Source organism: Melozone crissalis, unplaced genomic scaffold (assembly GCF_028551555.1).
Source record: "Melozone crissalis strain CALT ecotype California unplaced genomic scaffold, PUWL_Pcris_2 ptg000041l_1, whole genome shotgun sequence".
NCBI lineage: Eukaryota > Metazoa > Chordata > Aves > Passeriformes > Passerellidae > Melozone > Melozone crissalis.
Genome location: NW_026535819.1, coordinates 7,396,040 through 7,415,133, shown reverse-complemented (window position 1 = coordinate 7,415,133; position 19,094 = coordinate 7,396,040).

Genomic DNA, 19,094 nt, shown 5'->3' with positions numbered 1-19,094 from the left:
CAAAAATACACCCGGGGAGAAGCTGCCCCTGGAACAGCGAGCCCCCAGTGCAACATCCCACTCCGCATTTTCCCATCATATTTACCCCAATTACTGCATGTGGGCAAATGTGATGGGAAGATGTGGAGTGGGATGAATGAAAAGTGTCTGCCTGATCCATGGAGGGTCTGATTTGACCCAGGAGGAATGAATGAACACGGATCACTCCGAGCCTGGAATGTCTGAGGCGTAATCGAATTTCTCAATGTAGTCAACCAGTTGAAATGTGCAAAATATGGACTCTGCTGGGAATCTGGCTGAGCTGTGTCTGATTAGCATGTGCAACTGTTCACTGGCAGGTTTTTGTGAGCATTTAGTCTCTGCTTTAAACAGAATCATCACCAGCTGGTTATTTTTTACTGTTATTAGGTTAGAAAATAGCACTGAGGTATACAACAGTAATCACAAAGCTATGATGCCAGGGAAAAAATAATCACGTTAAATTGACCTTCATGAATAAAGAGTGAGGTTCCATTTCGCCTCATTTCTGTTCATTTTAAAACCAGCATTAGCTTTTCTGGCACATAGTTTTTCATTGTTTGCTGAGCATGGCTCGATTAGAATGATTCACTGTCTTTAATATTAGTGATTATGGTCCATTTCAATTACACAATGTGTTGTAGTTTGTTGTATTACTCTCCTGCCATCTCTCTGTTGACTTCCTTTGAGGGAAGCAAAAGAAGAGAAGGAAATAGATGCTGAAAGTGGGAGCTGGGGAAGTGACCCCCCTTTTCCTAAATGGAAATCTCAGTGGATAAGCAGCAAGGTCTGTAATGTTTAAATATGAGGTTCCAAGCCCAGATGAAGTTACACCCTCCAACCCATAGCTTGAGATTCTGCCTGGCAGCCACTGATCCACCTGTTCCATGGATTTAAATAGAGAAAAATGGGCAAGGCAAGGAATGCTGCATGCTCTGAGCCTAGTGCTGGGATTAGGGCAGGATTTAGGAGATTTATACAGGTGACAGATTAAGGGTTTTTTGGACAACGCTCCCAGAGACAGGGTGGGATTGTTGGGGTGTCCTGGGAAGGACCAGGAGTTGGGCTCCATGATCCTGGTGGGCTCCATAATCCTTGTGGGTCCCTTCCAGCTCAGGATATTCTATTCTATTCTATTCTATTCTATTCTATTCTATTCTATTCTATTCTATTCTATTCTATTCTATGGGTCATACAAGGATGAAAAATAAACTGGGTTTTCTGTGGTGCCCAACTGCACTGAGGGAGGGAGGGTCCCCCAAGCTGCTCAGTGAGCCACCAGTGACCCGTGAACTGTTCCAGCTCATCCCTGCCTGGCTGATCCTGGTGGCCAGACTCAGAGTTTCCTGAATTTTTTGCCAACCAGACTTGGAATGCAGAGAGAATATAGCATGGGCTTTCAAAACTGCTTTAATCTGAGTTTCATCACAGATCTTCCAGAAATACAGAGTGATCTGTGAGCAGTGGGTTTGGCGGAATCACTGTTCAAATGTTTTAATAGAGAGAGATGGTGCAATAGGGAGAGAGAGCTGCTGGAGAAGCTGCAAGAGCTCAGAAGGGAAAGGTGAATGATTGACCTGTATTTTCAGGTGTTCCCCCAGGCACTAGGAGTCACCAATCATGTAAACCCTGAAGCATGAGATGTAGATCAAATTCAGAACCTTTTTCATTAAAAAGATCCAATTACTTTCAACTAATTCACCATCCTTTACTGAGAGAGGTTTTTCCAATCAAAGTCAGGACTGAGTCCTCCATCAGATTAAATCACCAAGGTTCCACTGGAAACAGCAATCACAAAAAAAGAGATAAGAGTCTGCTTCTCCCTTTTCCAGGGTGGAATATGTTGCATTTAAAACACCATTACAGGGCACTTGTTACTCATTCAAGCATGAGAATGTGAGTGACAGGGGAAAACATGCCCTCTTCATATTGCATCCTTCTTTTCACCTTTTGGTTTGGTTGAGCTCTCTCACTTGCCAAGGAAATTGCGTGTGTGTGGAAGAAAGGAGGAAGGAATTTGACACATTTAATGGACATTTATAAGGGCTGCAAAGCATTTATTATAGTAGCAAATGAATTAACTAATTATAGGTGACCATTAAATTGTGGCTGCACTCAGAGAAGAAATCCTGTAAAATTAGCTCAGTTTTATTCCACTGATCTGCTCTCTTGACCAAACCATGTTCCCAACCCTGTTGATGTAAATCCAGAGTAATTACTCTGACTTGGTGAAATTAGTCTCCTTGTTCTTTGGGGTAATCAAGAGCCCAATCTGGCTACTTCCACATGTTCCCATCCCAAATGCTCATTTCTCCAGGGAAAACAAGTGTTGTTCTCTTAATACCACACAGCCAATGAAGCTGTGGGCAAGGAGCTGCAGATAGCCTGTCTTTCTAATCAGCAATAAAGTTATCAATTATGTTCTAGCTGTAAAAGCTTAATTAGTGAGGATTATGAAAGAGGCAGGAGAGCCCCAGTCCAATGAGCACATTCCAGATGGAGAATGCTGCACTGGACCTAAGGGGAAAAACAATAATGGCTTTGGTTTGGAAATTGCATCCAAAGACTACTGTGCAGGAAGAGCTCGTGGCATCAGGTGTCTTTGGTGTCTTTGCTCAGTTATCACAGCTCTTCACTGCAAGTGGTGACACATTATTCAGGCTGGAGCTCTAAACCAGCTACAGATTAGAAAGTGGAAACTGAAGATGCTTGGGATTTTAGGAAGTTTAGGATCTGGAGCTTTTACAAGAAATGCAGTGAATTTCTCTATTACTGAAACCAAAGAACAAGCTCCAGCTGTAGTAAGTCCACAAGCCTTTGATACAGAGGAGTTGTAGTAGGAACCACAGACTGCTGCTTTGCTCTCGTGGGTTGCAGGTGATATAAAAATCTCTTGCTGAATAAGAATCACTCAGTATGGTGGCTGGAAACAAAGCAAGGGGGTTGGCACAGAGGGGAGGGATCCTCTCACAGAAGCATTTTCTCTTTGGAGCTTTGCTCCTGTTTGGAACAAGCCTGGCAAGGCCTTGTTCACACAGGCAGAGCCCTCAGGATGTGAGTGTAGTTATACCACTCCTTCTCTAATAAATACATAACAAAATGAGGTGATAAAAGTCACAATAAAAGCACTCCTAAAAATAAAAAAATCTGGAAAGAACATGGCCAAAACACAAAGAGGAAGAGCATGGTTCTGTCTGAGACAGAGGATGTGAGCAGCAGGGAGGAGGGGAGAGACAGAGTGAAACTATGAATGGGAATTAATAAATGTTGGTTTCACACAAGTTCTTCAGTTCCACAGGAGAAAAACCAAACCAACAGTTCTGAGCAGGAACACTTTGTTATGTCCCATGGCCAAATCCCAGCAAAGCCTATGGAGCACTTCAGTGGGAATGATGCAAATGCTATTGATGCAAAGCCTTGGGAATGATGAGGAAAAGGAAAAGGGCCTCTGAAATCAGCAGATCTCAGGCTTGGAGAGGAATATGTGCCTGCCATGACACCATGGAGCTGCTTCCTTTGGAGCAGGATTGTCTATCCAGAAACAGAACTAAAGAGGGGATCAGTGAGGGGAGGGAAATACCCACCAGCTCTGATGGGAATCTATTTTTATCTCGTGAGAAATATCTTAATTTTCACTTATATTCCATGCCTGTAGCTAAGGGCCATTAAAACTAATAAAAGTAAATCATTTGTGACAGATCTTAAAAAACAGTTTCTGCAGTGCAGCACACTCTCAAATGCTCATTAGAAATAGTGGTTTTCTTTTCGGAAGAATGCTTGCTGAATGTTTAAAACATGTTGCCTCCAACTTTTGACAACTAGCACAGGCTATGAGAAGCTTTGAAGCAAATGTTTGACATAAAAAAGATGGTCTGATGCTATATCAAATAAGATTGGGGAAGAAGCATCAAAGCAGAAGCATTAGGATGAAATGCAGTTGGAGGAAAGAAGATACTCATTTCTGATTTTGCATTTTCTGGCATCAGTATAAACAACTGATTTGCATTTTCTGAGGACAGTACAATCAATTCTTAACAAACTAGCATTGAATGGAGTATCCTCCCCAAAATCCTTTCTAGTAACATAGGCCAAAGCCAGGAAAAAATCTTGGTTACACGGTGATGGTTCTCAGGAAGAAAAATTATTGTCTCTGATAATGGGAAGAGCCCTGTTGTCCTCCTCCAGCCTCCATCTTTAATGAAAACCAAGGATTTCCCTGTATAACAAAGTCTCATGGTTCATTCTGAGCCAAATCCCTGCTGGAAACCAACGAGATTGAAAAACCCCACCACAGTGTAAAATAACAAGCATGTCAAGCGTCTTGGCTTAACTCCTTGGAGGGTTAGTGAAAGAAATGTTTCATTTGTTTTACATGGTATTTTTTGTTAAATACACTTCAAAGTCTCTTGTACATTGATCTAACCTGAGCAGTGTGATCTTAACCTCCAGAAGAGGGCTGAGCTGCTGCCAATAAACACTGGATTTCCTGCAGTACCCCTCAATCAGCTCAGCAAGGCTTCAGCTGCCAGTCCTGCTAAAGGGACAGTTGGAACAAAAAAACCAAAACAACATGGAAACCTTCAGACAGGAAGGTGCAAAGCCAGGATTCACAGTGTCCAGGCAGGGGTTTTCTGGAGAGATGCTCAGATTCTCAATCCTGGCTCTGATTTCCTCAGATGCAGCAACACTTGGGGATGGCTCAGGAGAATTCACAGTCTCAAGCTGTGCCAAGGGAAATTTAGGTTGGATATTAGGAAGAGGTTTTTCATGGAAAAAGTCACAAAGTTCTGGAATGGCTGCCCAGGGAGGTGGTGGAGTCCCCATCCCTGGGTGTGTTTAACAAAGCCTGGATGTGGCACTGGGTGCTAGGGTTTAGATGAGGTGTTGGGGCTGGGTTGGACTCCATGATCTTGAAGGATTCTTCCAACCTGGTCATTCTGTGAATTCCAAAACAGTTTTGCTTAGCCACTGTAGTAATATTTTAAAGGAGGGGTTTGAGTTGACCCCTGAATTTGGGATCATGAGAAATGGGCAGTAGGGTTTTCAATGCCAAAGTCACAAGACCATAGAAGAATAGTTTTGTGTAGATGAAGGGAGGAGGATTCCACCCACCAGCCTGGTCAGACACCAGCCTTGCAGCCCTGTGCAGTTGCAAACCAAGCCATTTACTTTGCACATTAAGTTCCAGGTATTCCATTCCAATTATACTCTGCACAGACCCCACTAAGGCAGCCAAGCATCTTTAGAAGTCCTGCAATTTACATTTCCCATCCATATTTTATTCCTCTCTTCCGTTTGCCTGCAGTCCCTCTCCATCGCTCGATCAGTTTCCATGGTCATTCAAGTCGTAGGGGTGATTTGTTCAGGTAAAATGGAAAATTGAAATGGAACGGGTGCTGGATACAACCTCATCCACTTTTTCTATTTTGTCAAAGTGCTGCGGCTGCTCATTTTTCCATGGCCATGAGTTGAAATAAATTAAACTTCCCAGAGGCGAAACTTCTCTAAGATCAAATTGGAATATATTGATTAGGCTCTTTGAGGACTGATGGATTGGACTCTTATGCTTTATAAACACATTTACCAACACGCTCTCAGAAAGAGTTGCTTAGCACTCGGCAAACTGATAGTGTTTATTTAAAACTGTGACAGTGGCCTACACCTGTAGCCCTCATTGTGGCCCATAAAGTCTCACTCACTGATTGATGGAGACAAGTTGAGCTGTCTGCCTGCCTGACTCCCAGGACTGGTCCCAAAGGTTGCCTGGCTGATGGAGTCCAGCATAATGCATCACTGTCAGGAAAACAAGTTAGCAGGTCATTGAGAAGATCTGATCAGCACGAGCCAGGAGGGAGGATGAAAGCAGTAAACTGGAAGAATTTTTGAGTGCTGATGATGGCAAAGGGGACAGGGAGTCCCAGAGCAAGAGAGTTTTGAAAGAGCATGTGTACTAATAGCTTTAGATGCATGACACTGGAGATGAATGAATGCAGTTGCTGGCCAAAATGTCCAGATACAAGAGTCCCAGGAAACAAAGCTTGGATGTAATTCACTCATATGAATAGCTGGGAATAAAATCATGGACTTCACACAATTAGGCAGAAAGGTAGAACTGAGAGTTACATCTCATCAACCAGCTCCAGCTCAGGAGCGATGCACGGTCCTGAACGACCCCAGCCTGCCTTGCATTTTCCAGCCTCAATCTGCAGCTACAATGTAGGAATTGTTTTCAGAATGAGAAATCTAAGGGAAACATAAGGTGAGGTTGGCAACGAAGGACAAAGATATGGAGGTAAGAACTGTGAACTGGAACTTCAACAGATGGAGATAAGGATTTGTGGAGATCGTGTCAGGAAGTCTAATAGTCCGAGAAGAAAAATTACTTTTCTAATTTCTTATGAGAGAAAAAAAACCAAAAAAGGTTTTAACATAAAAGACATGATCCATTGCTGTATCAAAAAGCAGCAGCAAGAAGAAACAAAGCAGAAGCCTTTAAATGAAAGAAGGCATCTTGCTCCCATCACTCTCTCAAGGTATCTGTAGCGTTTCCAGCCTCGGTTGCTAGTCAGCATCAGAAAGTGTGGGTGGCACTTGAGTGCTTTTCTCCCAGTCTCTCATGGAATCTGCGTGGATCAGACCATGTGGGATGCCAACCTGCTCAGGCACATCTCAGTGACATCTAACAGGCTGTTTCCTGCCACAGCCCAGAGCAGCGTGGGAGAGAGCGTTAAAGGAACAGAAGTCAAAGAGCAGAATTTTGCCTTCAGGTTTCTGCCTGAAACAAACAACTTGACAGGGGGTGTGCCTTCCAGGAGGGGATAAGCAGCCACTCCAGGGAGACAGTGACGTATCTCGTTTCCCCCAGTTCACCTGGTGCTACAAGCAGGATTTGTGGCTTGCTTTGGAATACTTGGGCTGCAGCCAGAGTGCAGAGACACTGCACTGGATGTTAGGAGAATTTTCTTTACCATGAGGGTGGTGAGGCACAGAGGATTTCTGGATGCCCCATTCCTGGAAGTGTTCAAGGCCAGGCTGGATGGAGCACTGAGCAACCTGCTCTAGTGGAAGAGGTCCCTTCCCATGGCTGGGGTTGGAACAAGATGATCTTTAAAGTCCCTTCCAACCCAAACCAGTCCACGATTCTGTGATAGGTGCACATGGAGCAAGCCCCTGAGGGATCAAGGCATGAGAAGTCAGTGTGGGAGAGTTTCAGCAGGTCAGCATCTCCCGCACAGCCTAACAAAGTGTTTTCTGCTGTGTTATGATCTGAAGTGCTTCATTTCAGCATAGCTCAGAATGACTCAAAGCCATACATTTTTCACCAAATGGCTTTAGAGACTGTCTCCCTAAATCATACATTTTGCTTTTTAAAATTTGCACCATCTTCCTTTGAGATTATTCCCCAGGCTAACAGCTCTGGAGACAACTCCTCAGCCTAACAGACTTTGGTCTTTTATTCCCGTTAGTTGGCCTAAATTTTCCCTTCGCTTAATTCAAGCCAATTATTTCCAGTGATACCCACTGGAGCACCCTTAACATTTTCTTTTTTGCTTTATGGTATTTTAGCTCTTCAAAGGCTTGCAGACATTTGTCCTAATGGAGAGTGGATAGAGAGTTATCTGACATGTCGGGGAGGAGAGGTTGCTCTGTTCCGATTCCATTACAGCAGGAAACATGCTGGATATCAAAGGGAAATTTATGTAATGTATTCCTACATTGTTCACAATACAGCATCATGTTTTATGCAAGCAAGAGGAGCGTGAGGAGAGAGGGGAAGAAAACTCTGCTCAACTGGCAGTGAAATGACAATAAAACAACAAATGGGGAAGCAGCAGGAGCTAAACCACAGCTTTTATGGGTAGATCCCTCAGTCACCATCATGAGTGAAAGGCTTGGGGACATCTGAGGGTGGTGAGGACCAAGAGAGGGATGCTGGCAGGGAGCAAAGGCTCTGGGGTGGATTTGGGGGTTGGTTACCATTCATAGCTGTGCCAGGACCTGGCCACATACAGGCACAGGGACAGAGGACAGAAAGATCCCTGGCATGACAGAGCTGGCTCAGCCCAGCTCCCATCATCACACAGCTCTCAGGAATGACCTGGGTGAGGTTTGGAATGGGCCAGATGAGGTGGAGCAGTGCATACAAATGTTGGGCCAGATGAGGCATTTGCTCCTGATAATTCTAGTCACAGACATGAGCTGGAAGCAGAGAAACACTGGGAACTGCACACACTTTATCCTCCAGCCTGCACTTGTCACCTTCTCCCAGCTCTCTTGCCCTGCCCAAAAATAATTTTGTCAGCAGAAAGAGAAAATTTGGATATTTTCCTCTGAAATTTAGAGTCCCAAACAGCCACCTCCATGTCCAATGAAGGTAGAAGTGTTTCCTCTCCAGAAAAGTGATACAGTTTTTGGGGACTCTGGTGTTCTGATTGCATAATTGATTTTCAGGTGAATTCTGATCAGTGGTGGCAAAATAACAGGATGAAGAAACAGATATGAAGATATTGAGCACAGTAGAATGAAAACATGATAGGAAAAGTCAGAGAGAGAAGCTTGATTTTCTCTTTTGGGTCACCAGATCAGCTTCTGTTCATTAAATTTCCAGTCCTCTGGAAGAACCAGATGTTAGTACCTTCTGCTAAAAAGCTGTTATTCTGATGGCCTAAATACTAATATTCACGTTAATAAAACCTTTCTGATAAAGTTTTTCCTTGATGCAAGAGTTTGAAGAATTAACAAAAACCTCATAGGGTGAGAAGGTGATTCAGTTTAGGGAACCTGCCATGAAATATAATTCCTTTCCTTATTTTTTTGTTGTTGAAAGAAACACACAAGCACACACACATATATATAAATAAGTGAACAGACTTTCAGAGACAAAAGAACATTTCCATTTTGCAGCAATGATCACAATGTAAAAAGGCTGCATCGCTATGGAAACGGCCCTAAGCCTCATCATATCTAATGGTGATTTTCTATAGAAGTCCTTGAAACATCTTTTGTTTCTTGCTTTGAAGTCAAAGGAAATGGTTGAGAGCCAAGAAGAGAGCTATCAGCTCCAGATCTCCAATCAGGGGCCCGGGCTCGGCTCTGCAGGCTCCTTTACAATAATTGCCACACACGAGTTAGCAAGGGGAGGAAAACAGGACCAAATATCCACATGCACATCTAAACACAGGTGGCTCAGGGGGGAAAATTTCCTCAACAAGTGGCAAACACACCATTTCCATTGCCCAGGCAGGATCCTCAGCAGAGGGCTGTTTTACCAACACTCAGAGCAGCTGGGCAGGGAGCTGCCTGTCCCTGCTGAGCCCACTTTTCCCTCGTGGCAGGGACACACGTTGCTGTGGCAGCAGCTCTGGTGTGCCTGATTCAGGAATTAATGACCTAATTAGGAGCTCTGGAGAGGGGGAAAGGGAGGAGGGAGGGAAGAGGGGTTTTGCCACCGCTAAGGGGGTTTCTCTCTGTGTCCTGGTTTGGAAAGGCAGGAGTCTGCTAAGGAAGGCAGGAGCCTCCCCTGAAATGGAGAATGTAAACCCTCCCCACCCCTCTGAATTGCTATAAATTTTAAATTAAGGGGCTCTCAGGCAAAAATACTGGAGCAGGAAATAACAGTTCTTTGATAGGGAAAAGAAAAAAATAAAAGGATAAAATAAACAATGCAGTACACTAGAACAACACTGACAGAGTCAGAACCCAACCTGACACCTGATACAAGGGCTTAAATCTTAGAACTGCACTTCAGTGGCAACTTTGCACAGAAATATCAATATCAATAATAATAATAATAATAATAATAATAATAATAATAATAATGAAGACAGATGGCAAGGGGCAAGCAGCAGAGATGCTCCAGACAGTTGCCAGGTTGATTTTCTTTCAAGAAAGGAACAGATGCAAGATGCACCCACATGAAAGTGCTCCCTGATACCATCTCTGTGCATCAGCTGAACATGAACATTCCTCACCTGCCACTCGAGGTGCAGGGAATGGGCTCCTGCCTCACATCCATCCTGGTGATACCATCTCCCATGTGCTGTTCTGAAGCCTTCAAACACTTGGCAGGCAGTCCCAGCCCTTGCACTTCACAGGGAAGCCAGACTGTTTGCCAAGAAAAGGATTCAGAACTGGATAAACATTAAACAAATGCTTCAGGGAGATTTTTTTGTGATACACCTTTGGATTTTGCATTTGAACTTTCTGTGGAGGATTAAACTTTTGATGTGCCAGCCCCTTCTTCTCCCTCGCCCTCCTCCTCCTCCTCTCCCAGTATCTCAGGCAGTGGTTGTGAGGCAGGAAGATGGGGAACTTAGAGGCAATTTCATCTCTCAAGGACTTCCCTTGGAGCAGGTTTGTTGTCAGGAGCAGCTGGGTCACCTTAATTCCCAGCAGGAGCACCCCCAGTCCTCCAGAAACAGCCCAGACCTGCAGTTTCACCTTGTCATGGGGAAGGATTGAAGGGTCAAAAGAAAGCTTAGTCTTCCCCTGACATTGGCAAGGCTGAAGCATCCCCTTGATCTTTCTCCAGGCATTCCTATGTGCAAACTGGATATTATCAGAAGCGCTTTTCATTCATGTCTTGCCCTCTAGCAGTCCTGTGTCATAGAAGCAGATTCAGGGCTGAGGAGCATTCTTTGAAATGTAACGTTAATCATCTGGGTCCTCATCTTCCCATTTCTCTGTTTCTTTGCCTCAGCACCAAATTTCAGCCATTTGGATGGAAAGGTAGAGTAAGCAAACATGTATTCCCAGCTTTTGTATGGCAAAGCAGCAGCTGGATAGAGGAGGGAGAGGAAAAGATTTGGTTGCTGAGAGAGAGGAGTAATTGCTGCTCTTGGCAGGCATCAGAGACTCCCCACTGGCTGTCATACCCAAGATGCAAGCCCAGAGGAAGACCAGCTTTTTAAATCCTGATTATTCACTTGCCAAGATTTTCCTGGTTCCTAACACAGGCCCTGAATTTCTGACATGGAGGTGTTTTCTCTTGGCTGTGGAGGATATTCTGGGGCCTCTTACAAGTCGCATCCAAAATAGCAGAGCTGCCTGTGGGGCTGTTTGCTATTCACATCACATTTGCAGAAGGCCCAGACAGCAGTAGGGGAAAGATGGGAATGAATAGAAAGGATGGGAAAGGAGGGAAAATAGAAGCACTAATGTGTTTTCAGCTGGTGGGACTTTTTGGTTGTTTTTTTTTTTGGTAGATGTTCTGTTCTCTCTCACCTTGATGCCTCATTTCACCTGCTCGCTGCCACAGGCGATTGGGCAGCGTGGTTGTGCTCCACGGGAAACAATGAACAAGAAATTACAATAACAAAGTGCGTCAGCAGCTCCCCAGCTCTGATCAGCTGTGGGATCTTTGGCAGCTGGGAGCTCCCATTTACACAGGAGGAAGGAGCTGCTGTACAAAACGCTCCTCTCCTCTCGCTGCCCTTGGCCAGGGAAAGAGTTGGAAACCAGTGACAGCCAGGCTTGATCACCTTGGGATGTAACCTGCCTGGATCAGTTTTTGAGGCTGCCTGTGTTCCCTGGCTGAGCAGGAAGCTGGAGGATTGCTCAGAGCGTGTACTGCTCGAGGGTTGGCTGCTCGAGGGCCCACAATGTAATTGGGAAATCAGTATTTATCCGCTCGTAGAGATTGTATTCTTTTTAAAAGGAGCTGTACCCCCTTTAAATAGCCCTTAATTCGCTTCATTAGGGTTCATGGGTTTTCCTTGGAGAAGAATTAAGAGTGAACTTAGATTCGTGTCACCGGCTATCACCCAGCTCAGTTGGCTTTTCACCTCTACTAACAAGTCATCCCACTCTTTTACCACAGAGATGGATTCTCTCAATAACAGCTGCTCGTAAGTAGATCGCTTGGGTTTCGGGATGGAAAACTTAAATTCATTTTGCTTGGTTTTTCTTGCTAGACCATGATGCAATGAACAAGAAATTACAATAACAAAGTGCATCAGCAGCTCCCCAGCTCTAATCTGCTGTAGGATCTTTGGCAGCTGGGAGATCCCATTTACACAGGGGGAAGGAGCTGCTGTACAAAACGCTCCTCTCACTGCCCTTGGCCAGGGAAAGAGTTGGAAACCAGTGACAGTCAGGTTTGTTCACCTTGGGATGTGCCCTGCTTGGTTCAGTTTTTGAGGCTGCCTGTGTTCCCTGGCTGAGCAGGAAGCTGGAGGATTGCTCAGAGTGTGTGCTGCTCTGCAGGGGTTTGAGCAATGAGGAATTAATTGCAGCATCTGGAGCTCACTCACCTGGAAGACAGCAGAGTCCTGATGCCCCCATCCCTGTGTCGCTGTGGAATAGAAGCCATTACCCTTGTGCAGGCAGAGCTCCAACTTCAGCAAAGCACCAGGAGAGCCCATGCTGAGTGAGGGTGGAGCAGTGTGAGCCCAGGGAGTGATCAGGTTTTTTTACACCTGCCACACCTGGCTCCTTCATCTGGAGGGGTTTTCTGCTCTGGGAAAGGGCAGGTGAATAAGCTGGGAACTATCCCTGCCTTCATTTTCTTCCTTGGCATTACAGTGATAAACATCAGCCATCCTAAGCTTCAAAAGTGATGGAGCAAAGGTGCCTCCCTGCATGGGAAGCCAGACTCTGTTCCACCATTTCCTCCTTCCCTCCCCTCACAGTGCTGTAAGCTGAGGCACATCCCTTCCACCTCTGCCTTCATCTCCTGCCACAGCCCTCTCCTCTGGATAGTCATTAGTGGCAAGGGACAGGTCACCTTGGAGGCCATGGATTTCTGGTGAGGGTGAAGCCAGGCTTACCAGATCAGTTGATTCTGAGACATCTGGCTGGCTTCTTTTCCACTGTCTAGAAATCCTTGGTTTTTCCCAAAGTAGATTGACATCCAGGCAGCAAACACAGCATGATCCCAAGAGATAGCTGGGTGCTGTTGGCCAACAGAGCATCCCTGGCTGCTGTTCAGATGGAGCCACACATGTTCAGACATTTAGCTACTGGTACCAATTCCTTCCCTGGACCTGCAGCTAGGAGGCCATGCTAGCTTGTAATTTTCCTGTCTCAGGAAGAAAAATGGGAATAAAATCCAAAAGGGATCAATGCAAGCAAGGGTCAATGTTCCTGTAAATTCATACCACCTCCCAGAGGAATTTGGAGCCTGCCCACTCCCACGGCACCGAGGGAATTGGAACCTGGCACTCAATTCTGATGGTACAAGTGACAGCAGAACCACCTCTAATAATCACCTCATTTGAAGCTCTTTTAAGGGATGGATTGGAAGAAAGATCCCTGTAATGAACAGGAAGCTGCGTCCCACTGGGGCACAGTGACATGGTGTCGTGCAGAGGACACGTTTCAGACACGTTGGTTTTGATCTCTGTAGGAAGTTTGTAAAATCAAACCCACAGGAGCCATGATTCATCTGCAAAGGTAAAATGAACGCCTCTGTCGCCGAACAGAGAACGTGAGCTAGCTCCCATTGGGAGTATTTCTGTTGCTTTTGATGGGGTTCAGAGCCAGTTTCATTTAACCTTGTATTAATTTAGAAATGGGGCTCTTTGGTCCCAGTTCTGATGCTCTTCCTCAGACAAGTCTCCCATTCAGGTTATTGTGTCTTTTTGTCATTCCAAAGGCAATGGACAAACAGGTACAAGAGGAGAAAAAACATCTTGGCACCTTGATCTGGAGGGAGAAAAGGTTCTGGATTTATCAATTCTCTTGGCAGCAAAACCTTGTCCAGGGCTCACTTGGGTCAACAGAAAATTTCCTGTTTATTCCAGTGGGCTCTGAGTGAAGCTCTGAGGATGAATTTAATCATATTTGACATTAGCTGTCTAAAACCTGGTCAGCTCAAAGCCAGGCTGAGCAGCTGGACTCCTGTAAAAGCAGCTGCAAGGATAGGCACTTCTGGGACAATCCTTCTGATCCATCTTAAACACCACCATCGAGTGGGATGAAACACAGCCCTCTCCACTTGCTACAGACAGAGTGGAACTGTCTCAGAATAAGTCCCTAACTTTTATAAGGATTAAATCTGATGAGATCAATACCACCTAAATTGTTCCACGTGGCCCTTGACAGCGCAGCAGAAAGCCCCATCAACATCCAAAGAGATCTTTGACAGGAGAAGAACTAATAAATGCAGAATTCGATCCTTTATTATTTCGTTTTTTCTTTAGAAAGAGCATTGCTATTCCTGCAGCTCCAACCAGAGCCTGGGTTTAATAAGACATGCTAATGTGTGTGGCTTCTGGGAGCTCTGCACTGAACCCATGTTGATAACAGGCTTAGCCTCAGAATTGATAAATCACAAGGGGGAGAAGAGATATGAAAATTCTTTTCAGCCCTTGCAAATGAAAAGAAGATGCGATTGTAGAATATGTTTGGGATGTATGAGTGAGGTTCCTATAATCAATCATCCTAAATAAACCATTTTACTTAGCATCTGTTTGAAGGCAGACAATCAGGCTAGGAATAGGTTTTCTCCATGTAAAAATGCTTACAGAGTCTTATATCTGAATTTCTCTATCTTTCTCTTTATATGAACCTTCATTTTATAGCATGTGAGTCTCTGGCAGTTTTCAGAGAGGTTTTAGGCATTATATCCAAACCAGAAAGCAATGCTGCTTGCATTTTACCCATAGTGCAAGCAGGCTTGTTCAGAAGCAAACAAGACACGTATGGCAGAACAATACAAATAAAGCCCAGCACTATCCCAGCCCAGCTGGCATCAGTCACAGGAGCAGCTTTCCTGTTCTGGCTCCCTGGATGGCTTTTCTTATCCTCATAAACTGCAATGAGAGTCCCACTTTAAGATGTTTTTTGAAAGGAAATTCCTCAGTTTGGTAAATTTTTACTGCTGTAGAGGGATGATTGGTGTTTTATTTTGAGTTAATATCAGGAAATTATTGGTCAAGTAAAACAACTCCAAAGCCCAACCAAATACAATAACATTTATTCCATAGTCCCAGTGTCACAGGGTAGGAAAAGGCTGCTGGAGTTTGCTCTGTCCCTTTCCTTCAGGACAAGTCACTATTGTGTCACTCCTGATGTTTGACAAACCCACTCACAGCTGTCCTACAAGGCACACCCCAAACTCCACCCGAGACGGCTCATTCCAGCCTTCCTGTCCTTCCTATGAGAAATAAAGAAATTCCCTTATGGGAATGTTGGGGATATAGGCAGACCATACAACTTTTTTCCCCTATCCATTGGTTTAACTGTGATTTCAGCTTTTTCAGCTTCCAACTGGATACCTGGGTATAAACTATAGACAAATGATCAGGACCAGGACCAGGATGCCTGGAACTGGAAGAACTGCCTTCATCTTTTATGGAGACCTGAGTCTGATGCATTTCTCCCTCATCCCTCTGCCCAACTGAGTCCTCCTTTCTTCTTTTTTCCCCTATTCTTGCTCATGAGTGGTGCAAGCACTTACTTCTAATATGTATAATATGAGGAATATATAGGTGTACATTGCTGATAATTCCTGCCATGCACAGCAATGCCCTTAAGCCTCACCATTATTTAATTCCAGGGAGAATTTGTTCACCTACAGGAATTTGCCTGGAAAGCTCCCAGGATTATTTTGTAGAGTACATGTGTTTTTCCTCATATTTTTCTGGCAAATTCCATCCTTTATTTGTTTTTCCATCCTGGGCAGGCTCTGTCAGAGCCTGGGAAGCTCAGAGCCTTGCAAAGGGCTGATGTGGGTTCACCCTGAGCACTTTGCACTCTCTGCCAGAAGCTCCCAACCATGCGAGGCACTTGATGCCATGATGATTTTTTACCTTTTCTTTTTATATCTGTGATGTATTCTCAGTACCCTTAGCATGCATCCTTATTGTTTAAGTCTGATGTCTTAACATATCCTGGTATTCTGTTAAGCCAGAAGACCAGACATCCTAAAGACCTCAGATTTGGAAACTACAAAGCCCTACCCTACCTTGAGAAAGCAAGGTCCTCTATAAAAAACATCCTGTAAATTAAGAATAAACCAATCTAGGGGGAATACCTTGGGATAGGGGTGTGGCAGCAGCTCTCTGGCCACAGAGAGCAGGCACAGACTTCCCCAGGATTTTCCTGGGAAGCTGTGAGAAAGAATTAAAATAATTCTTATCTTCAGTTGCTGCACCTGTTGTGGTGCACATGTGGAACGTGTTATGGAGATTGTTTGCCAAAGGGTGGTTTCTTAATTGGACACAGGTGATGCTGTTTTGATGGATTGACCAATTAGATCAAAGCTGTATGGGACTGTCTGGAAGGGTTAGGGGATTCTTATTAAGACAGTATAATATAGTATAGTGGAATAAAGCAATGCTTCAGCCTTCTGCAATCATGGAGTCAGTGCTAATTATTACCCAGCTGGGGGCCTGCTACCACATAGGGGATGTCATGCTGTTCAATTCAAGCTTCTCATTGGGACATCTTTGTTAGATATGCTAATTTGCAAGGTCTATAAAATTGTGTACACAATCTATCATGTGTGCATTTTGGTGTGGTCCACCTTGACTAATTGTTGCACCATAAAAATCCTAATTAAATACTCAGGTATTTAAAAAACCCTTTATGCCTTGTGTCTGGCTCTTAATTTTAAGGCCAAGAGAAAGGCATTGTCACTGTTTAGTAAGAAATGTAAGTAATTTCTTACTAAAGTCATAAGTAAGTAATTTCTTTAGTAAGAAATGACACAGCCTCAACACAAGGCTGATTGGCATAGAGAGCCATTTACTTCAGACTGTTTTTTTACACACTGTTCCCATCCAGGTGGGCTTGATTGGTCATTTAGTTAATACATTTCACCTGAATGGATAATTAACAAGATGCCCTTTTATAAACAATCTTTGAGAATAACAAGAAAACAGATATTAGGAACAACAACACCTGCAGGTTGTTTTTCAATAATAAGCTATCATTGTTTATCTCCAGCTCCCTAAAGTCTCCCAGGCCAATTCTGGGAAAACTTCTCTAGTTTTGTCACTCTGTGACCAGGCTGTCACATCCACAAGGCATCACACTGCCATGATGTGATTTCAGTTGTGCTGCTGCTCCCCCAAATTTTGGAGCCGTGTTTGTGCGCATCTCATTTTGCTCAAGTTCATCCTCTGGCCTGGCTGTAACCTCACACCCAATAACCCGACAGTTCACAGCCCCCTCAGGCTGGTTTATTTGCTGTGTTTGCTCACATCCAGCACAATGCCTGCACAGCAGGAGTGTGAAGACATGCTTTTGTTGACAGACACCCAGCTCTGACTGTGCTCAGCTCAGAGCCATCCCACCAGTGGCGAGGAGCAGCCAGGAGCTGCCAGGGAGCTCCACAAGATGCTGCTGCTGAGCCCAAGCTTCTCCCACAGGCAGCTTTGAAGGTGACTTTCTGCTCCTCTTGTTCCATTCAATATCTCCCCTTTCCCCATCCCTGTGATGGGGTTGTGGCCACACCGAGATGCTCCCACCCTCACCCCTGCCCTGCTCACAGCCAGCACATCCCCAACAGCTGCTTTGCAAGTACAAGCATTTGACATTTTCTCTTTGCAAAGCATGTGTAAAACCAGCCCTGTGAATTACACAAAACAGGCCAGAATTTGATCACAAAACCTGATTAAAGGAGCTGCATGAAAGAGCAGCATATATTGTATGCAAACAGGAAGAGCAGCTTCCCATTCAGCCTTCATGCTCAAGAGAGATTATTGTCTGGCATCTCTGCAGTCTCCTCCTCTCTTTTGTGCAATGAAAAGGCCAATATAAACACATCCTGGAAATATTTATGCTTTTTCAAGAGAATCAAAGTTTTCTTAGGCTTCAACTCCAACCAGAAGTGCCTTCGAATTGGTAGTGAACAGAAGAGTATCATCAATGAAAGAGAAAAGAGGTAAATTTAAAACTTTTATGATTTGCATTTATACAAAAGCACGTGGAACTGAGTGCTACAGATGTGAGTGAGTAAGATCCAGATAAGAAATGGAGATTTGTGAGAACAGAAGCTCTTCAGCAGCCAACCCTCCCCACAATGTTCAAAGAGATTCATTCAAGGACACGAAGCAGCTCCTCGCTATGACGGAGCTGTGAGCCTCCCTCCCCTATCAGAATCACCACTGGGGCTTTGCAGCCCTGATCCTGCTGATGAAATCCTTCCCTGGGACCAGGAGCTGCTGCTGTGGAGTCCAGGGATCTCGGGTTTTTGCTTGTTAATTGCAGCCCTGAGATGTGCAGGGTGTCTCTGCTTCGGCTCTCACAACTGAAGAACGAGTCTGGACTCTTCACTTTTCGGTCTTGAAGTTGTTTATTAATTCTTATCTATAAAATTTTCTTTCTGCCCAGCCCAGATCTGCTCAGCAGGGCAGCCACAGGCACTCTGTGTTGTCCTTTTATACTACAAACTACCTATAACATATTTACACTTAATTCCCAATACCTATCACTTGTGTTAGACAGTGCACTTCTACTCTAAACCAATCCCAAAGTGCCAACATCACTGCAGAAAATGGAGAACAAGAAGAAGAAGAAGAAAGTGTGGACATGCCTTGATTCCTCCATCTTGTCCCCATAACCCCCATACCAAAAATCCCAAAATCTACATTTTCACCTTGTGAATATTTTATTATTATACTGTTTAAACTTCTGTGACTTTCAAGTCCTCATACAAAGCTGGCAACTTGTTCCAGGGGTAAAAATCAAATCCCCAGGTGCTCTGGGCTGTGTGCCAGGGTCTCTGAGCCCTCCGGCGGGGTCCTCAGCAACTCTGGGCACCCAGAGGGATGCGCTGAGCTCCGACACAGTGAGAGGACACTGCAGTGGCACCAGCAGGGCTCTCCTTTGCCACACAAGCTCCCTGTGCCTCTCCCCAGCCCCAAGAGCTCAGAATGCAGAATCACTCCAGCACAAATCCCACTGTGCAAGCTCCAGAGTGGATGGATGCTCCGACACAGAACTCAGATTTCTTTGTTGGCAGCTCCTGGCATCTTTCTTTTTTCCTGCAGAGCGAAGCTGACGCTTTCCCTGGGTGGGATCATGGAAATCCACCCCTCTACAGAGAGCAGGGGTCACCCCTGTGGTGAGTGGCAGGTTCAGCATCCTCCCCGTGCTCAGTCAGACAGAGCTGAAAAGCGCTGCGGGGA